Here is an 18,695-nt window from a genome sequence, read left to right on the forward strand (position 1 = left end):
CTTTCAAGCTCATATTACAACCCAACTCTTTGAATTTATCCAGCATGTTATTAACAATATTTTCATAATTTGGGTCCTTGTCAATAATACTTTTAAAGGCAATTCACACTTCTTATCAGCTGTTCTCATTGTCCTTTCAAATTGTTCATCCGAAGTCAATGTCCTAATCTAAGACTTCTGAAAGAGCTGAGAATTGTCCACATAGATACATGAAAGAGTCGCCATCTTTGTCTAAGGCCTTTACATACTACTTCAACAAGCTCAGTTTTATGTGAAGTGGAGGTAATAGGACTTTCTTTATGTCAACCAAACTTTCAGGTTCAATGTTTTTCGATCCTGGTATCACGCTGACTTTGCTCGTCCATTGCTTATTTATCCAGTGCTGATTTTATGCTCTGCTGTCCTAATCACACAAGAAACATGGAAACTTTGTATAACCGGATTGTTGACCCAACAACATACAGAGGACTTTTTAGTCTCCACAAAGTAGCCAACCGCGTTATTTGTATTTGACCTTATTAAGAATAAGTTTGAGATTTTCGTAAGTTTTCATCAAGCGAACCGAATGAGCAATAGGAACAGATGCATATATGTTACCATTGTGAAGGAGAACACCTTTTAGACTTCTTTTGAAAAATTAATGAACAGTTGCCCCTTTTGTATTGTCAGATAAGGAGAGAGGTACACCAGATAAAAACACTGTTTGATATACGTTACGGTATTACAATGTCTGATACAGAAAGTGTTATACTAGTGAAGAACTCAGTTTCATACTTGTAACGATTTTACAGTGTCTGATAAAGAGAGATTTACAGTAGACAAGAACTCAGTTTGCTATTAGTTACGGTTTTACACTGTCTGATCAAGAGAAGTTACACTAGGTAAAAACTCAGTTGTGCCTGATACAGATTGAGTTAAACTAGTTAAAAACAGTTTGATATTTGTTACAGTTTTACAGTATCTGATAAAGGAAGAGTTACACTAGATAAGAAACTGAGTTTGATATTCGTTAAGGTTTACGCTATTTATAAAGACCAAGTTACAGTATATAAGAACTGAGTTTGATATTCGTTACAGTTTTACAGAGTCTGATACACGAGAGATTTACACTAGATAATTACTCAGTTTGATATTCTTTATGGTTTTTCAGAGTCTGCTAAAGACAGAGTTACATTATGTAAGAACTCATTCTGATACCCGTTACAGTTCTATAGAGTCTCATAAACAGAGAGTCACCCAAGATAAGAATGTAGTTTGATATTCGTTACGATTTTACAGGGTGTGATAAAAAGAGATTCACCCTAGGTAAGAATTCAGTTTGATATTGGTTACAGTTTTACTGTGTCTGAAAAAGAGAAAGTTACACTATGTAAAAACTGAGCTTAATATTCGTGACAGTTTTAGAATATTTGATGAAGAGAGAGTTCCAGTAGATAAGAACTCAGTTTGATTTTCATTACGGTTTTACAGTTTCTGATAAAGAAAGATTTACACAATGTAAGAACTCAGTTTGTTATTCGTTTTAATTTTAGACTGTCTGATAAAGTTTGGTTTGTTTGTTTGTAATGAATTTCGCGCAAAGCTACACAAGGGCTATCTGCGCTAGCCGTCCCTAACTTAGCAGTGTAAGACTAGAGGGAAGGCAGCTAGTCATCACCACCCACCGCCAACTCTTGGTCTACTCTTTTTACCAACGAACAGTGGGATTCACCGTCACATTATAACGCTCATTCGGCTGAAAGGGCGAGCATGTTTGGTGTGACGGGGATTCGAACCCGCGACCCGCAGATTGCAAGTCGAGCGCCCTAACCACCTGGCCATGCCGGGCCCTTTAAAGAGAAACTAACTTGTATCGTATATATATATATATATGTGTGTATACATATATAGGCACATACACACACACACACACATTTAGATATATAATATTGTTTGAAATGCAAAGCTGAAAAAGAAAAATGTAGACTAACGTTGGACATGTATGTGAAGTTTTGAATAGCTTAAAAGCAACGATACGCTAGATATGTATCTTATGCCCCAATTGTTTTGTTTTGCATAAAACAAGTACTTTCAGAAGCAATTCCACGTAACAGATGTCATCAAATTTCAAGATGTCTTCGAAGAACAAAGAAAGAGGAAAAAAAAAAGAGGTGTGTCAGATGTTCCTTCAAACTACATATCCAAAGCAAGTATGAAAAATATGGCATCAAGATTTCCGCTCGTTTTGGTAGTGACATCCTGTATTTGTAATGTGCAAGTATATACAGGAACGGGAGAATAGCAGTTGAAAGAACAAAACCAAAAATGAGATGTTTATACTGGACATGGGCCGGGGTTGAGAAAACGATGATAATCTGTTTATGAGTTTGAAGTTGACCATAACATCAGCGGACATCCGACTAACAATATTTAGTACAATAAAAAAAACGAACATAACTGGCATTCAAAAATGTCCTCATAAGAGGGTGAGCTGACTTTTCAACAGAAACTGCTTTCAGGGATTTTCTGCCCTACATTCATAATGACCGAAGAAGGGAAAACTGATTGTGCTGCTAAAAACTGTACATAACCAGGTGAATCTTACAACAATATCGCAACCAAAAACCCAATAGTGACCCTGGAAGGGAAGGAGAACGATTGTCAGTTGCTGTTTTTTACAACTTGTTAAATATATTATGTCTAAATAATTTGTGAGTGTACCAATCTTAAACTGGATTGGAATAAAAGAAGGTCACATAGGTGCCTTTTTTCTCTTTCTCTCTCTCGTAAAAACTGATTATTCCCTTTCTCTCTCTCGTAAAAGAACTGATAATTCCCTTTCTCTCTCTCTCGTAAAAGAACTGATTACTCAACAATACGAAAAACATTGTGATTAAATCTAACACAGACTGTAAAATCAGAAACAGGAATTAGAAGATAGCGAGGTCGTTATAAGTTTCACAAGGATGTGAAACTTTCCAATATTTTGTGCTCGTAAATAGCATTCCAGGACACGCAACAGTTGTGGCTACTGAAACACAGTAAACACGCTATGAAACACCAGGCAAACACTGTGTATCATGTGAAATTACTGTGACAACACTATGGACAAACACATACTATGTTCCAAAAGATCAACACACAGTGTCTATTCACACAATGATTTATTTTACATCAGATGTCCGCATTGTGATTTTATGTCTACACATTGTGATTTCTCCCTTCACTTAATCTAGACTACGTGGCATTCAACGTATCATTATGAAGAGGACATTTTAGTGCTATGATAACTCTTACTTCTAACGTTTCAGATTAATATGTTGTACTCAGACTTGCTCAAACTAGAAATCAGAAAATAGCATAATATTCTCAAAATTTTTATAAATACAGAAGGAACGCGACGTTTCAGTGATTTCTAGTTCGTTAAATCTTAGTATATATATATATATAATTTAAGGAAAATTCCCTCGAGAAATTAAATGCGTAAAAGCTTGGTCATGGATGGTGTTTACCCAATGTTTCTATGTTTCTCGAATTTATTTACACAAAATTATAAACTAGATGTAATTGCGCAGGGTCCCCGAAAGTGTTCAGGAGTAAGTAAAACCAAAACTAAGAGTAATTAAGAGTATTTCTTGCCTTTGAAGTTCATGATTCATGGCATGCGTACGTTTTACTGACGTCACGACAGTACAAATTGCACCGTTAAGCGTCTCTTACGTGACGTCATTTTAGTGTATACTCACTGAATGACTGACAGACAACACACTTCTGTACAGTGATGCGAGTGGTTAAAACAGGTGACCCTTCCAGGTGGCTTTCGGTCCTCTTTCGGTGAAATAGAATTGCTAATTTCTTTCATTTTCGATTGGAGGAATAATATATTTATTTCTACAATCTACTAGTAATTCACGTTTTACCAATAGCCTCTTTTCTAATCGTTTTTAAGCGTGAACAATTATGCAACAAACGCCTAACGGTATCACGTGGTACTGTATGTTAGAGTATTATGTTATAATCAGATTTACTTCAACATTTTGTGTTATTTAGACTGGTGTGAGAATATTGTATGTGATCGTCTAATTGTTGAAAACTCAAGAAGTGGTCATTATAACCGCGATATACATTAGTCATAAATCGCTGTTACACAAGTAAAATCAGAATGGTAAAACATGTGTTCTCTGGTAGATAAGGTGGATGTAAATTATATCCAACAAATATAGTTGCTTTTAGTGTTAACTCAGCTGTTTTATACATTATGAAAAATATTGTTACTAATACTAATATTTTGTGTGACAGTACTTACAAATGATGAACTATTTCTCTAAGAATAGCATAATTTGCGTAACTCTTTTGAATCTTGCATACCGTCGATACTTAAATATGTTGACTCTGCATAACGAGTTAAAATACGGGTTATTTTTTCTGCATAATGAATAGGTTCTGCGTAATGGGTTGATTCTAAATAACAGATCAGTTCTTCATAATGAGTTACATGAACAGTGTTGTTTCACATTGCCTTGCCATTTCTCATTCCCCCCTCTTTTTTCCTATACGTTATATCGAATATACTGTATGCAAAATCAGGTCCCGTTATGCAGATTCTGACCTACTACGATGATTGAAGTCTATGTTATTATACTGATTCGACATGTTATGCAGATTGATCCATTATGCAAAATCAGCAAAATCAACCCGTATTTTTTATCTCGTTATGGGGGAACTGATCTGTTATACAGAATCCACTCGTATGAGAGTTCGTTATGCAGAATCGGCATCTTATGCGAAATTATCCAGTTACGTAAAATAGATTTATTATGCTTATTGCATCCGTATTTTAACTTATTATCAGAATTTATATGTGCATAATCAACTCGTTATGCAGAATCAATATATATTTTTAATATCAAAATTCGATGAAGTTACATAAATTGTGCACTATAGTGCATTTCACTCACAAAACTAAATTGTTCAATGTTTATAACCGTATTTAACGTAAATTGTATTATATAGCTGGTCTATTAAAATTTTTATCTATTTCTGTATATCGTCTAACGACATCGACATACAACTGTCTTACTTTCGATTAGACATTCGCAATCATCAATGAATATGCTTTCTGGCTCTAAGAATTAGTGCTGGATAATTTCATAAAACACAAGGCAATGGGAAAATATATGATACTTTACTACCCTCAACATATTATTCTTTCTTCTTCTGAAGTTTCTTCCAATTCAAAAACCTGATTCATCAAACATTTGCTATCCACGTCTTATGGACTACATGCAAAACTTTCAGAGTTTTATTAAGTACTCACACTCCACATGACATAATGCATAAATAGGGTGTTGATTTGGATGTCTAAAAGCCTAAGAAATCATGTTTTTAAAGAGAGCTTATATCTACGACGGAGTATTTTGCCCTTTATTGTTGAATGGGATGTTAAGGTTTTGATTTTAAATGTTAGCAGTTCTACCTATGCATAATACACACTCACAACACACACACATATATAGCACATATAAAATCATAACTTTTGCTTCAGTGTTGAGGTTGATAGTATCCCAGTAATACTTATTTGAAAGAATTGAAAGTTGGTGATATAAGGTGGTTGAAAAATATATATCTTGGATATTTGAGAGATTTTATGGAGTATCTTTCACTTAAAGTATCTATAAGCATAGCATAATTTAAACGCAACCTATGTGTATTTGACGGGGGTTGATTTTTTGCTACTTTAAACAACAAGCAGACACAAAAACAAATGGAAGTTTCAGAAAACGCCGCAAGCGCTTCTTTGACTTATCAATGATAATTTACAGATTCAGAAGTTGAAGAAGATAGGGTACGTTCCTGGTCCAAATCTTGCCTAATAGATGAATTAGAAGTGTTACGGTAGAATCTGAGAGAAGTAAAAAGATAATAGGAAGAAATCGGACGAGCTAAATAGAAAATTATAATAAGGTACGTGAATCTTTGTTTGACTAGATTATGATATCTTAGTTCTTTATCAAATAGTATAAACTATTTGTTTTATTAGTTACTTGAAAATGTATTATTGTGTAATATATCTAGGTATATGAAGCCAGTTTTTGAAATTTAATTACTGTTCCAATCCACCTGAATCATTCCATGACGATCTATCATTTTAGGGTGTTTTTTTTCAAGAAATACAAACAACATTTAAAGGGGCCATTAATGTAAATCGTGCTCAGCTGAAGCCAATAAAGCTGCTAGGAGATAAAAAATCAGTAGTTCATTTATAAGGTCAGAAGATATATCAGTTGAAAAGGTAACTATGCTTAATGCTTCTTCTTTTATATAACATATTATCCGTTTGCACATTTTGGTCAAATTGAAGCATTTTATTCATTTTAGCCTTTGCTTTTACCCTAACTAATGACAATGTCAGTCATAACGAGAAGCAAAAAACATCACTTGTACAGTAACTTTTTTTTATCTAATACCTGTACAATAACTTAGAAATTACACATTACGGTTTGTTTTCAAACCAGTACTTAACTTTAATTAGGGCCTTTCTTAATGAACATTATAATTATGTGTACACCAAGAAAGAGGTAATAATTAAATTTCATATGTTTGTTGTCATGTATGAATGGTTGTGGATTATACATTTGTTAGAATACTATTACACTGATGTATTTTATACGTACGTTTTCTGTATTATAAAGTTCACAAAAATGGACATTTCTTGTTCCAACATGTTTAAATAGTCATTAATAGACTGTATGGATATACATGGATGATTTTCAATTTAACGAAAGTACTTTTCTCCCAGAAAATCACAAAAAACATCTAATGTTGTTGGGAAAAAATTAAAAGCAGGGTTTAGTAAACCTTTACTTAATCAATAAAAGATTAAATTCATTGCTCATATGAATATATAAGTTTTACACAAATTGCACTTTTATACCTACAAAAATGTAATTTTAAGTTTACATAATGAACAGATTGGATTGATATTTGATCATGGTTATTTTTATTGTTGAAACTTTCTGAACTCTTGAAATATATTGTCATTAAGATAGAACCACGGTATTGGTTTTTTTTTTTTGTTTATATATGTATATCTTTAAGATAAAGATAGTTGCTTTTGAGCCACTTAAACAGGTATACTTGGGTTCTTTCATGCTAAGGAATATGCATTAAACATACAACTTTTTAGAAACCCTTTACTACCTAGATTCAGACATGCCACTGTTTTTCTCTGGAACTTAAACTCTGTGATAATGTTTCCATTGTATATTTATAGCACCATCCGCCACAATTTGTTGACTTAGTGAAAAATACAACAATAATTGCTAACAATTTGTCAATTTATAACAAGTTATTTAAGCATAAAATCTACCTTATTTACTGCTATTAATTATTTCAAAAGTGAGTTCTTCTCTCCTACGGTATGTTTTGGATAAGTTTCCATGTCTGACAAAAGCACAGATTCGGTTAAGAATGACACAATAATCTAAAGACGTTTGTGAAAGGCAAAATTAAACTGTAAATTGAAAATGTTTCTGTGTAGTTTTGTAATTGGTTGATTTGTTTTTGGTAATTTAGCTGTCTAAATAAATTTATTAAGTGTATATTACTCAAGTTAAATTTGTGATGGGTCATATGATGAAAACCTAAACTGAAATGGGTTTTTGACTAGTGTCTTCGAACAGTCAGTTTGATAATTAATATTGTGCTTGTATAGTTCATTATTGATAGTTTTGTCCCAGATTTGGGAAAGTGTTAACTGCATACACAGTGAATTAATTAATGTGGTTACATTGTGGATGGTTCACAGAGTGACCAAACTTCGACCAGGTCACAGTATGGCCATTCTGTGGATGTTTTATTGTGTGGCCACAATACTGATGGTTTAATGGGTGGCCACACTGTGATGGTTTACTAGATGGCCACACTGGGGGTGGTTTACTGGTTGACCACATTGTGGGTAGCTTACTCGGTTGCCACTCTATGAGTGGTATACTGAATGGCCACACTGTGGGTAGCTTACTCGGTTGCCACACTGGTGTTACTAGGTGTCATACTGTGATTTATTCACAGTATCAACAAATAGTTAAGGTTCCAGCATATTCTTTGTTTTTTCACTCTGTGGAACTAACTATGTGTTTCACAGTGTGTATGTGTTTTTATAAAAACTTAGAAGTGAAAATAAAAATGAATGTAACAATATATCAAGCACACGATATCTGCTATATCCAACGTTGACGAGGCCTTTCACTCAATAGCATGCTTGTGTGAATTGTGTGAGTGAAAAAATTCGTAAAGACGATATGCGTTTGTATTACAATTTTCATAAGTCTTTAATTTTTTTCTTTTTTAAATCAAATGTCAAAGCATTATAATATAGAATATTATTATGTAGTAGGTTAAGAATGAATACTTTCAAAACTAAAAGTATCTAAAAAGTAAAGTTAGTGTAATTTCTCATGTAAATTGCACAGAGTCCAAGTGGATCCCATCACTTGTGAACAGTTTACCGAACAGTTAATAAGACTATTAACAACGTCATAAATCTGGAGTTGCTGGTTTTGACACCTTCGGTTATGTACTGAAACAGCATATTAAAATACAAGTGTTTTTCGCACAGTTCTTTTTCCATTAACAATATGAAATATGAGGTGTTTGTTACATTAACATGTGTAACAGCGAGAGTTCTTCAACTCTCTATAAATATATACTTTCATATGTAACACCTGATAATGAGTTTCCAAACAAATATCTGATAAGCTGTTATCAAGTAGTTTGAAAAGAAAATAATTCAATTTTGTAAACACTGTTTTCTTTATTTCAAAATTTAACCTAAAATTTATATTTAATTATATTCTGCTAAACGAAAGCTAAATTTCACTTTCAGACGAAAGTAGTTTATGAACGAATGAAGCAAAATCTTAAATCGTTCCTGGAGGATATATCAAATGTTTATATATGTTTATCACTTCCCTAAGATATTTGTCCTTTTACTCAAATTCACGTATGCATATAAAGTAGTCCCCCTACCTTAAAATGAACTGTTAAGCGATGATGAAATACTGATCACACCGTATTCGTGTAAGCTTACAAAGTAGTTCCTGTGCCTCAATAAGAAGATGTTCAATAGTGATGAACACTCACCACGTCGTATTTGGCACTAGTATGCATTATGCCATTTATGTTTGTCTGTTATCAAATGGCAGTATTACATGACAGGAAATATTTACCTGTACCATATACTATATTTGTATAATATTTATCATGTAATAGTAGTCTTTGAGTAATTATTTTCTCTTCTTATCCCCATGTTTTTTTTTAATGGTTGGGTTTCCATTACCTTTGTTACTTAGGTGTTTGTAAGTGAGAAATGAAAATATAGATCAAATTAACCCCCAAAAAACAGAGAGAGAGAAAGATCATGTAACATTTGAATGTCAGTTAACAGTCAGATAGCATGTGTAACAAAGCGATGACGTAATATTCAAGTATAGAGATATTATTGTTTTTCTAATAAGTAGTCCTCATGCGATTTATAAGTACTGCATCATCATTCAGTAACAAATGGTGTTTGGTACCTATATTGACACGTGCTTGTTGCAAGCTTAACTTTATTTTTAAGGAAAAGTCTCTTGAAACAATTAACTAGTAACAATAAAACCCTTGCGGCTAAGATGAAGAAATGAAGATTTCAACTCTTGGCTGATCACTAACGAAGTATTTCCATAATAAATAAAAAAGTGTCAAAATTTTAACGGCTCTATTATTTGTAAATTCCAACATACTTTTCTTACCTTTCTTGATTTGAATAAAATTTCATAAATGTTTCCAAATAAACCATATTCCCAAGAAAATATTACCTTAAAAACCATATCCCCAAGAAAATACTACCACAGAAATCACATTCCCAAGAAAATGCTTCCACAGAAATCACATTCCCAAGAAAATGCTACCACAGAAATCACATTCCCAAGAAAATACTACCACAGAAATCACATTCCCAAGAAAATGCTACCACAGAAATCATATCCCTTAGAAAACTTTATCTCGACCCAACCTAAGTTTAAACGTTTAATCAGGAATACATATCTATACTAGGAGATTTTAATAAACCCAAGAAATGAGATGGAAATGTAATTCCGAAGAGCTAAAGAACAAAACTTTACTTGAATGGAAACTGTTATTAAGTGTTCATATTATAGTAATATACAATTGTAATAATAACTTTAGCAAGTAGAAATAAACGAAGAACGGAGAAGCTTTAATCATGTTTTTTTTTTAAAGAAACCTACGAAAATGTGAAGACCAGATGTAACCTTTCTCAGGTCTATTTTCTACAAAGAGGTTCAAATGTGTGTCAAATACAATGTTTATCAACACGAGAAATATGTGTTAGTAGCGTATTAAAAACGGAATCTAAGACTTATTGTTACATCAGAAACAATTAACAATGTTTTATCTTTTTCATTGTTTTGCTATTATGAAATAATGCAATAAAACTTATAAAGATATTTTATTTGTACCATGTTTTTTAATGAATGTTAACGGTATAAGGTGTAATTCGCCTATTTTAAAATTACAAGTGTGAAACATCACGTTATAGTTTATAAATTGCATTTATTCGTCAATCCTAAACTAGAGCTTGTAATAGTTTACACCTTGTCAATGATGGGCCAATTTTTTTCAATAAGAAAAAAAATTCTAGATCGAATACTTAGCATTTAATCATTTTATCAAGTTATTTTTCAAGCTATTAAATACAACGGGATTTCTTTTCAAGATGGATGAAGTTCAAGATCTGGGAAAGAAATTAACTCTTGAGCGTACAAAACAACTGCAGGTAATGTAGTGCAAATAAAAAAAAAGTTACCATTTGAGAAAAAAGTCAGTTACGAATTTCTAGGCCTTAAAACATAAATAAGTGTATTAGTTTCAATAAAAACCTTTGAGGTTCTTTTTTTTTAAATAAGTTGTGAGGTACAAAGTCTGCATTGTCATTAAATAGTAGTTGGAACTTCAAGTTTTACAATATGTAGTGAAAGTAAACCATAAAAAAATAGATTAAAAAATTACAGCGGAGACATTTCGATGGACATCTCTGTCTCAATTTCAATTCCTTTCTCTCTGTGAAACGTTTAATCTCTAGATAACTATATCGAACCCTTTGCTTCAGGTTGGCGTGACCTAAGCCATCTCGTTCTAACAGATTTCGAACCGCTTTCTTTAAAGCATTTGTAAGTATTCGGATTACTAAGTGATATAAATACGCTTTTAATTCTAAAATTTGTGGAATTTTGCTAAGTGATATAAATACGCTTTTAATTCTAAAATTTGTGGAATTTTGCTAAGTGATATAAATACGGTTTTAATTCTAAAATTTGTGGAATTTTACTAAATGATATAAATACGCTTTTAATTCTAAAATTAGTGATTAATCTTTACTCAGTTAGATACGTTCAACTTACTCTTTACAATAAACACTCTGTATTCCTCGGACCTATGTTTATTCCAAGGCTGTGCATAAGAATGGAATGTTAGTCTGTAACTATCTGATCTAATCAGTTAATTTCGAAAATTAATTAGTAGGATGTTTTACGAACAAACAGTTTATAAGGTCAGTTATGTCACTTGTATTTAAAAGTATCAATATCAGAGAAATGGACATTTTGTTCAAATTGAATGACGTGCGAAACTAAAATAGGAAGATGTACTTTTAGGAAAGATCCGCGGTGTGTCAGCAATAACTTTATGGCCTTACAACGCTAAAGTCCAGCGCTCGATTCCCCGCTGTGGAAAGAACGCAGATAGCCTGTTTTATAGATTTGCGCTGAAAACAACAATAACTTCTGGGAAAATGTGAAAGTACTCACTTAAATTCAGGTTGTACCGTCGATTCGTCAGACTAGATATACAAATGGTTCTTTGCTAGTGGGTTTTTATGTCTCTTCGCGGTTTTAACCATAATCAAGCAATATTACTCGCCTTTGTGAAATAGCTTTAATCTCCGCTTTCTAATTTTCTTAAAGAATGGGCTGGGCATAGCCTTCTGGTTAGAGTACCGAGATGCATTTTGGAAGGTCAACGCTCGAGCCATAACGCCACTGAACACTTTCAATTGTGAGCGCATTGTACAAGTGACAGTTAACAAGTTTATTCTGTTTAAAGAATCACAGAAATGCCTTTGTGGCGGACGGTGCTACTGACTGGTTACATTTTGGTCAATAGCTCAAATTTAAGAACGACTATATTTGAACCCTAGGAGTCTTTTAACTGGCAATTTAGCACATATGCGCCGTTCAGGCTGAAATCCTAAAATTCTGTGTATGTTTTATGAACAAAATTTTTCATACCTAAAGGTAATAGGTTTATATAAAATTTATGTAAGGAAAGGTGGAGTAAGATGGACACCTTAACTTTGAATGTGGTTTTCAACAATTAAAATGAATCTCATGAAAAACTAAAAGGTTTAAGAATGAAATGTTTTTGTTATAAGTGGTTTGTTTGTTTGGTTTGTTATGAATTTCGCGCAAAGCTACACGAGGGCTACCTGCGCTAGCAGTCCCTAATTTAGCAGTGTAAGACTAGAGGGAAAGCAGCTAGTCATCACCACCCACCACCAACTCTTGGGCTACTCTTTTACTAACTCTTAACTTGTGTGTTTAGAGAAAAACTGCATCATCGTGAACGCGAAAGAGCCAGAGTGCCCGGTAAAAATTACGCCATCGAAAGAGGGACGCGCAGAGAGTTCTGGGAGAACAAACAAAAACGTGAATTATCTTATTAGATCACAGGATTTGCTACTACATCAACAAAAGAACTGGATTGGGTTGGTTGTTATTAAACACAAAACTGCACAATGGCCTATCTGTGCTCTGCCTATCACGGGTGTTAGCGTCGTTAGCCTGGAGACTTAACACTGTGCCACGGGGGACTCATCAAAAGAAATTAATCAGTATTGAAAAAAATATACATGTGTGCCCATATTTTGGTTAATTAGATGATATATTCAATTAATTGCATTGATTCTCATATTAAACTTGTATGGCCAATGTTTAATAAATGGACAAGTATCATCTGAAGATGGTTCTGTATTCTGACTAATTCTGCCTATGGAATTCAACATACATCTTAATACTGAATATTTTTACAGTGAACGGACCCGGCATGACCAGGTGGTTACGGCGCTCGACTCGCAATCTGAGGGTCGCGGGTTCGAAATCCCGTCACACCAAACATGCCCATTTCAGCCGTGAGGGCGTTATAATGTGACGGCCAATCCCACTATTCGTTGGTAAAAGAGTAGCCAAATAGTTGGCGGTGGGTAGTGATGACTAGCTGTCTTTCCTCTAGTCTTACACTGCTAAATTAGGAACGGCTAGCGCAGATAGCCCTCGGGTAGCTTTGCGTGAAATTCAAAACAAACCAAACAGTGAACGTATTATATGGAACGTATTAAAAACAGACTTTCTTTATAGTTACTTGTACTGAACGAGTTGTAATATTGTCTATATAGACCCTTAAGTATTGAAATGTCTTTAAACACTCTCATTCTTAAATAAAATTCAAACTTGTTTTCATGAAGAGTGATAAAGAAATATCTAGGAAATAACTACAGATGAAATGCGTTAAAAACAGAAATAATTTAAGCTATTTTAAGTATTCTTCTAAAGATATTTCTAGATAGTCTTCCTGTCATTTTTAACTTAGTAAATATTGAAAATACAATATTGGTATTAATAGTATAGAATTACTCTTTGATGCAAATTTTTTTCTTTGTAAACATTCAGTAAAAACAAAGCCATGGCATCAACAGTAAGTTAATAATTTATCAGAAGATTACCAAAAACTCTATGACAAAAAAATCTAATAAATATTAGTATTACGCTAAAAATATACCTTCAATAGACAGAACATTCATATGTGCATATTTACTTCAGAATTATCGAAGTTTTGTTTTTTTTAATTATGCACAAAGCTACACAAGGGCTATCTGTGCTCTGCCCACCACGGGTATCGAAACCCGGATTCTAGCGTTGTAAGTCCGCAGACATACCGCTGTGCCACTGGGGGGCGATTATCGAAGTATATTGTAAGATGAGCTTATACCATTTTAAGTGAAAAATAAAATCAAAAGTTAAAATTACCACTCTAGTGTTGAGCCTATTTTCGTTATTTACTCTTTAATAGAGCCTCGTCATTGGATATCACTTTTATCTTCAAAAACAAAATCAATATTTGAAGTTTGATTTAATAATTTTAAAAGTTGAGTTTATGAAGAAGATGTAAGGTTTTCGAAGAATCAACCTCTTAACAGTCGCATCTGGTAGAAGTTTTCACACACTATTTTTTTTTCCTTGAGGTCTATACCAATTTCATTTAAACTTATAAAAATTCGCTTTTATTGAGCTCTCCGAATAAATGGGAGAAAGAACAAGCCTTGAAAATAAAAGTCTAAGTGTAAGACTAGCTGGCTATCAAAATATCTGAAGGTAATCGACACAAAATGTGCTGCTATACCAGTAACCAGAAAAAAGTAGTAAAAATCCAACATCAGTTTACTTCTCTTCCGACTTTTCAATCTCGTTGTTTGTTAACAACCAGTAAAGACTATTTGATCTTTCTTCCTCTATACCAGAACCTTTACTTTATCGACAAATAGGTAAAAATACGCGATACAGCATAAAGATACTAATATACGTAGGAATTAACATCTGTATTCTTTACGTCCATTAGTATGCGGATCCAATCGAGCCTTAGATTCAGTATCTCTGACGCTAAAAAATAAATTAATAGATCATGAAAAGGCAACTTTAAAAAAAGCTTATTTAAGGCCATTAAATTCATAGTTGAGATATGCAGTTGACCATAAAGTTTAGGTACAGTTTTAACATTGTGGGATTTTTAATGTTTAAAAGAGCTAAAACTTATCGTCACTGATAATATAGTTAATAGTTTGGTAAAATAAAATATGAGTTGGTTTTAGTTTTTAATTTGTACGTTCCATTGCTCTAAACGATTTTACGAAAGGCAATTATGTAACTATTTTAAAATGTTAATCAACAACAAAACTACGTTCTTTACCTCTAGCGAAAAAGATTCGTTAAAGATTATTTTTAAGCTATTTTTCACGACATTAGATAACGAAACTTTACAACTCGATATGTATCTTTCCTTTTGAAAAAAAAAAAAAACCTTTAGGCTTTAATCAACGAAAGCATATCGTAATTAAATTCCGCGTGTACTTAACCTGAAGCGTAATGGCGTACTAACTTTTCAGCATATGTGAGCGAACAAGAATAATGTATTTTTTATATAGAAAGCTGTTTCAAACATAAGTTTTAGTCGTTCAAACAATCGATATATGTGATATTGTGTATAAAAACATTTTAGGTACAGAATAACTAAACGTTTACATTGTAGTTGATGACAGATTTTAAAGAAGCTTTGATTACTCCTCATATTATGTCTTTTTTCACCATAATTCGTGAATGGACCATACAGAAAGCGAAATGTTTTGATGGACACTTTAAACAAGAGAAAGTCCACTGGATTCATTTGGCATAAATATCTAGGGCTCTATCACTTTCTTTGAAAAGCGCAATGAAACGCCTAAAATGTTGTTATGGTGTTGGTGAAAAGCATTCACAAAGCAAGCATATTTTACCAGGGCCATTCCATTTTCAATTTGATTTGCATTGTAAGAATAGTTTTCAACATGTTCATGACACCAGGGGTCACTTTGCTAGAAACAAATATACAAATGTTTTTCAGCTATTTTTTATTACTTTTGTTCGTTCGTGTTTTATATATTATATCTAAGTGTCAATCTCGGATTGATCTAAGTGATTACAATGAGATGAACAAAGTATCTTATTTTAACTATTCCCTTTGGATTGCAATTACTTATTTGTTCTTTGTCCTCTTTAAATTGGATTCTCGCGTTTTTATGCGACCTTACCTTCTGATCGCTTTAATTTCAACAGGAACCGCATCGTGACAGTATCCACGACTATTACATATCCTATAATAACGTACCTTCTTCCACTTTTGCACATGTAACTAAAAATGTGGCATACATCATGACTTCAGGATATTATCCCAGCATATATTGACTACCTTAGCACTTAAAACAGGTCTTCTATAGGTACATTATTTTGCGAAAGGCAATGGTTTGGTTTTGAATTTCGCGCAAAGCTAGACGAGGGCAATCTGCACTAGCCATCCCTAATTTAGCAGTGAAAGACTAGAGGGAATGCAGCTAGTCTTCACCACCCACCGCCAACTCTTTGGATACTCTTTTATTGACAATTAGTGGGACTGATCGTCACCTTATAACTATTATAACGCTCCCACGGCTGAAAGGGTGAGCATGTTTGGTGGGACGGGGATTCGAACCCGCGACCCTCAGATTGCGAATCAAGCGCCCTAACCACCTGGTCATGCCGAGCCAAAAGGCGATGGACACAAACGGGAGATCAATTCGTTTTCAAATTAATATTATTCTGCAGGATGTGAAACGAAGAGCTCGAATTTTTTTACTCTTAGAAAGATGTCATACTAAATTATCGTTGAAAGACAGTTTGCACAATTTTTTTACTGTTAGAAAGCAGTAATACTAAATTATCGTTGAAAGACAGTTTGCACAATTTTTACTGTTAGAAAGCAGTAATACTAAATTATCGTTGAAAGACAGTTTGCACTAATTTTTACTGTTAGAAAGCCGTAATACTAAATTATCGTTGAAAGACAATTTGCACAATTTTTTACTGTTAGAAAGCTGTAATACTAAATTATCGTTGAAAGACAGTTTGCACAATTTTTTACTGTTAGAAAGCTGTAATACTAAATTATCGTTGAAAGACAGTTTTAGTATTATTCAATGGTTGCCGTATATATTGATGATCAAAACAGCAACTAGTTTTTGTACGATCGACTCCCGATTTTAGATTTAATACAATTCAAACTTCTTCTCTAAAGAATTTATATTCGTATTGATAGTTTCTTTTAAATATTTCTCTATGTTTGTTGTTATTTTTATTTAATTTTATTTGTATGATGCTTATTTACCTATAGATATTAATTTTTTAATATCTAATCATGTTACCATTATTTGTTATCAGAATATCTTTTTATATGACATTATTTTTTCGCTTAACAGGAAACAATATATTTGTTTTTTCTAGAAAAAGATATCGTCAATGCCGGGCTTAAAAAGTATTGATATATGGCGCCCCCCCCCCCCCAGTGGCACAGCGGAATGTCTGCGGACTTACAACGCTAGAATCCGGGTTTCTAAACCCGTGATGGGCAAAGCACAGATAGCCCATTGTGTAGCTTTGTGCTTAATTACAAAGAAACAAACGTATATAGCTCGAGACGCTCCCTTCCACTAATTTGTGCCACAGTATACGAAATGTATGTTTGTAGCAAAGGTGATAGTTCAACGCGGCCTTGCATGGCTTAATGGTCAGAATCACAATGTGCAAGTCACGGGTCCGAATCCCTTCACTGAACATCTTCGCCGTTTCAACCATGGCAATGTTATAATGTGATGGTCAATCTCACTTTTCGTGAGTAAAGGAATAACCCAAAAGTCGGAGGTGGGCGGTGTTTATACTACCTGCCTTCCCTCTAGTATATCACTTCGATCCAAGGAACGACTAGCGCAAATATCCCTGTTTTGCGCAAAATTCAACAAAAACAAACCAGTCCTACTTGCGGCAATGAACGCCACTTTATTTCGGCTCGATAAATTTTGCTGTCAATCTTCTCGCTCTGTTGAGCTGTCTTTCGCGACGTTAAGGCGGTAAAATTTAAAAGGGTACCAAATTCGAACCCTTCTTTCGATTCCGGGCATATCTCAGTTTCTTGGAACAAAAGAATGTCTTAATGTTCTATAAGGAGTGTAAGCCAGCCAATAAACCGAATAGTTACTGCCCGATCAGCCTGACCAGCTGCTTAGGCAAAATTCTCGAACGAATAATAAGTAATCGACTCTCCACGTTTTTGTATGTTGTATGAAGTCCAAAATGGATTCAGAAAACTCAGACAAATCACAGGTCATTTAGTTTGATTGACCGAATCCACTGTAGACAGTTTAAACAAAAAATAATACACTGTCGCTTGCTTTCTTGATAAAAAAAAAAATTCAACACTGTATGGCACAGTGATCTCAGGTTCAGTATTTCAGAAATGTAACTACTGCGCGGTATTATTTTCTGGAAGGCAGAAAATGTAAAGTTAATGTAGGGGGAATTTTCTCGAAGTGCTTCACTCCTGAAATAGGTGTCCCTCAAGGAGAGGTGGTTAGCCCTATACTATCGTCATGTATGTGAACAACATTCCCTTAGATGATCCAAATTACGGATATGCCTCACAATTCGCTTATGATGTTACTATTTGGAAGAACGCATCTACCCCATTTTACGTATTAGGATTTCAAATAGCCTGAAATTGGGTTAAATGATACTTTAAATTTAGTAGTTAAACTGTACTTTGGATTTAGTATTTAAATACATGCCGATATATCTCCAACTTATGATATTTGCCAACAAGATTGATACACACAGTTTTATTTTTAACACAAATATGTTTTAATATACAAACAACAATACAATTTACAATAACTATTATTACAAATAGCTAATACATACAATGATTTATATACAAAAAATTTACAAACTTACAAGCTTAACGGGAAGCTAGCTAGCTTTGTCCTT

General features: G+C 33.5%; 2 long non-coding RNA genes across 3 annotated transcripts in view; one reads left to right on the top strand and one right to left on the bottom strand.

Moving 5' to 3' along the window:
- LOC111086414 overlaps positions 1-6,220 on the top strand; it is a 40,446-nt gene extending 34,226 nt beyond the window's left edge. For both annotated transcript variants that reach the window (XR_002611130.1, XR_002611129.1), the window contains exons 3-4: positions 5,802-5,943; positions 6,132-6,220. This is a non-coding gene — a long non-coding RNA (uncharacterized LOC111086414). The remainder of the gene's footprint in view (positions 1-5,801; positions 5,944-6,131) is intronic.
- Positions 1-18,695, bottom strand: part of LOC111086413 — a 65,382-nt gene that overhangs the window by 19,900 nt on the left and 26,787 nt on the right. The window lies entirely within an intron of this gene.

This window comes from Limulus polyphemus, unplaced genomic scaffold (genome assembly GCF_000517525.1).
Source record: "Limulus polyphemus unplaced genomic scaffold, Limulus_polyphemus-2.1.2 Scaffold1075, whole genome shotgun sequence".
Classification (NCBI taxonomy): domain Eukaryota; kingdom Metazoa; phylum Arthropoda; class Merostomata; order Xiphosura; family Limulidae; genus Limulus; species Limulus polyphemus.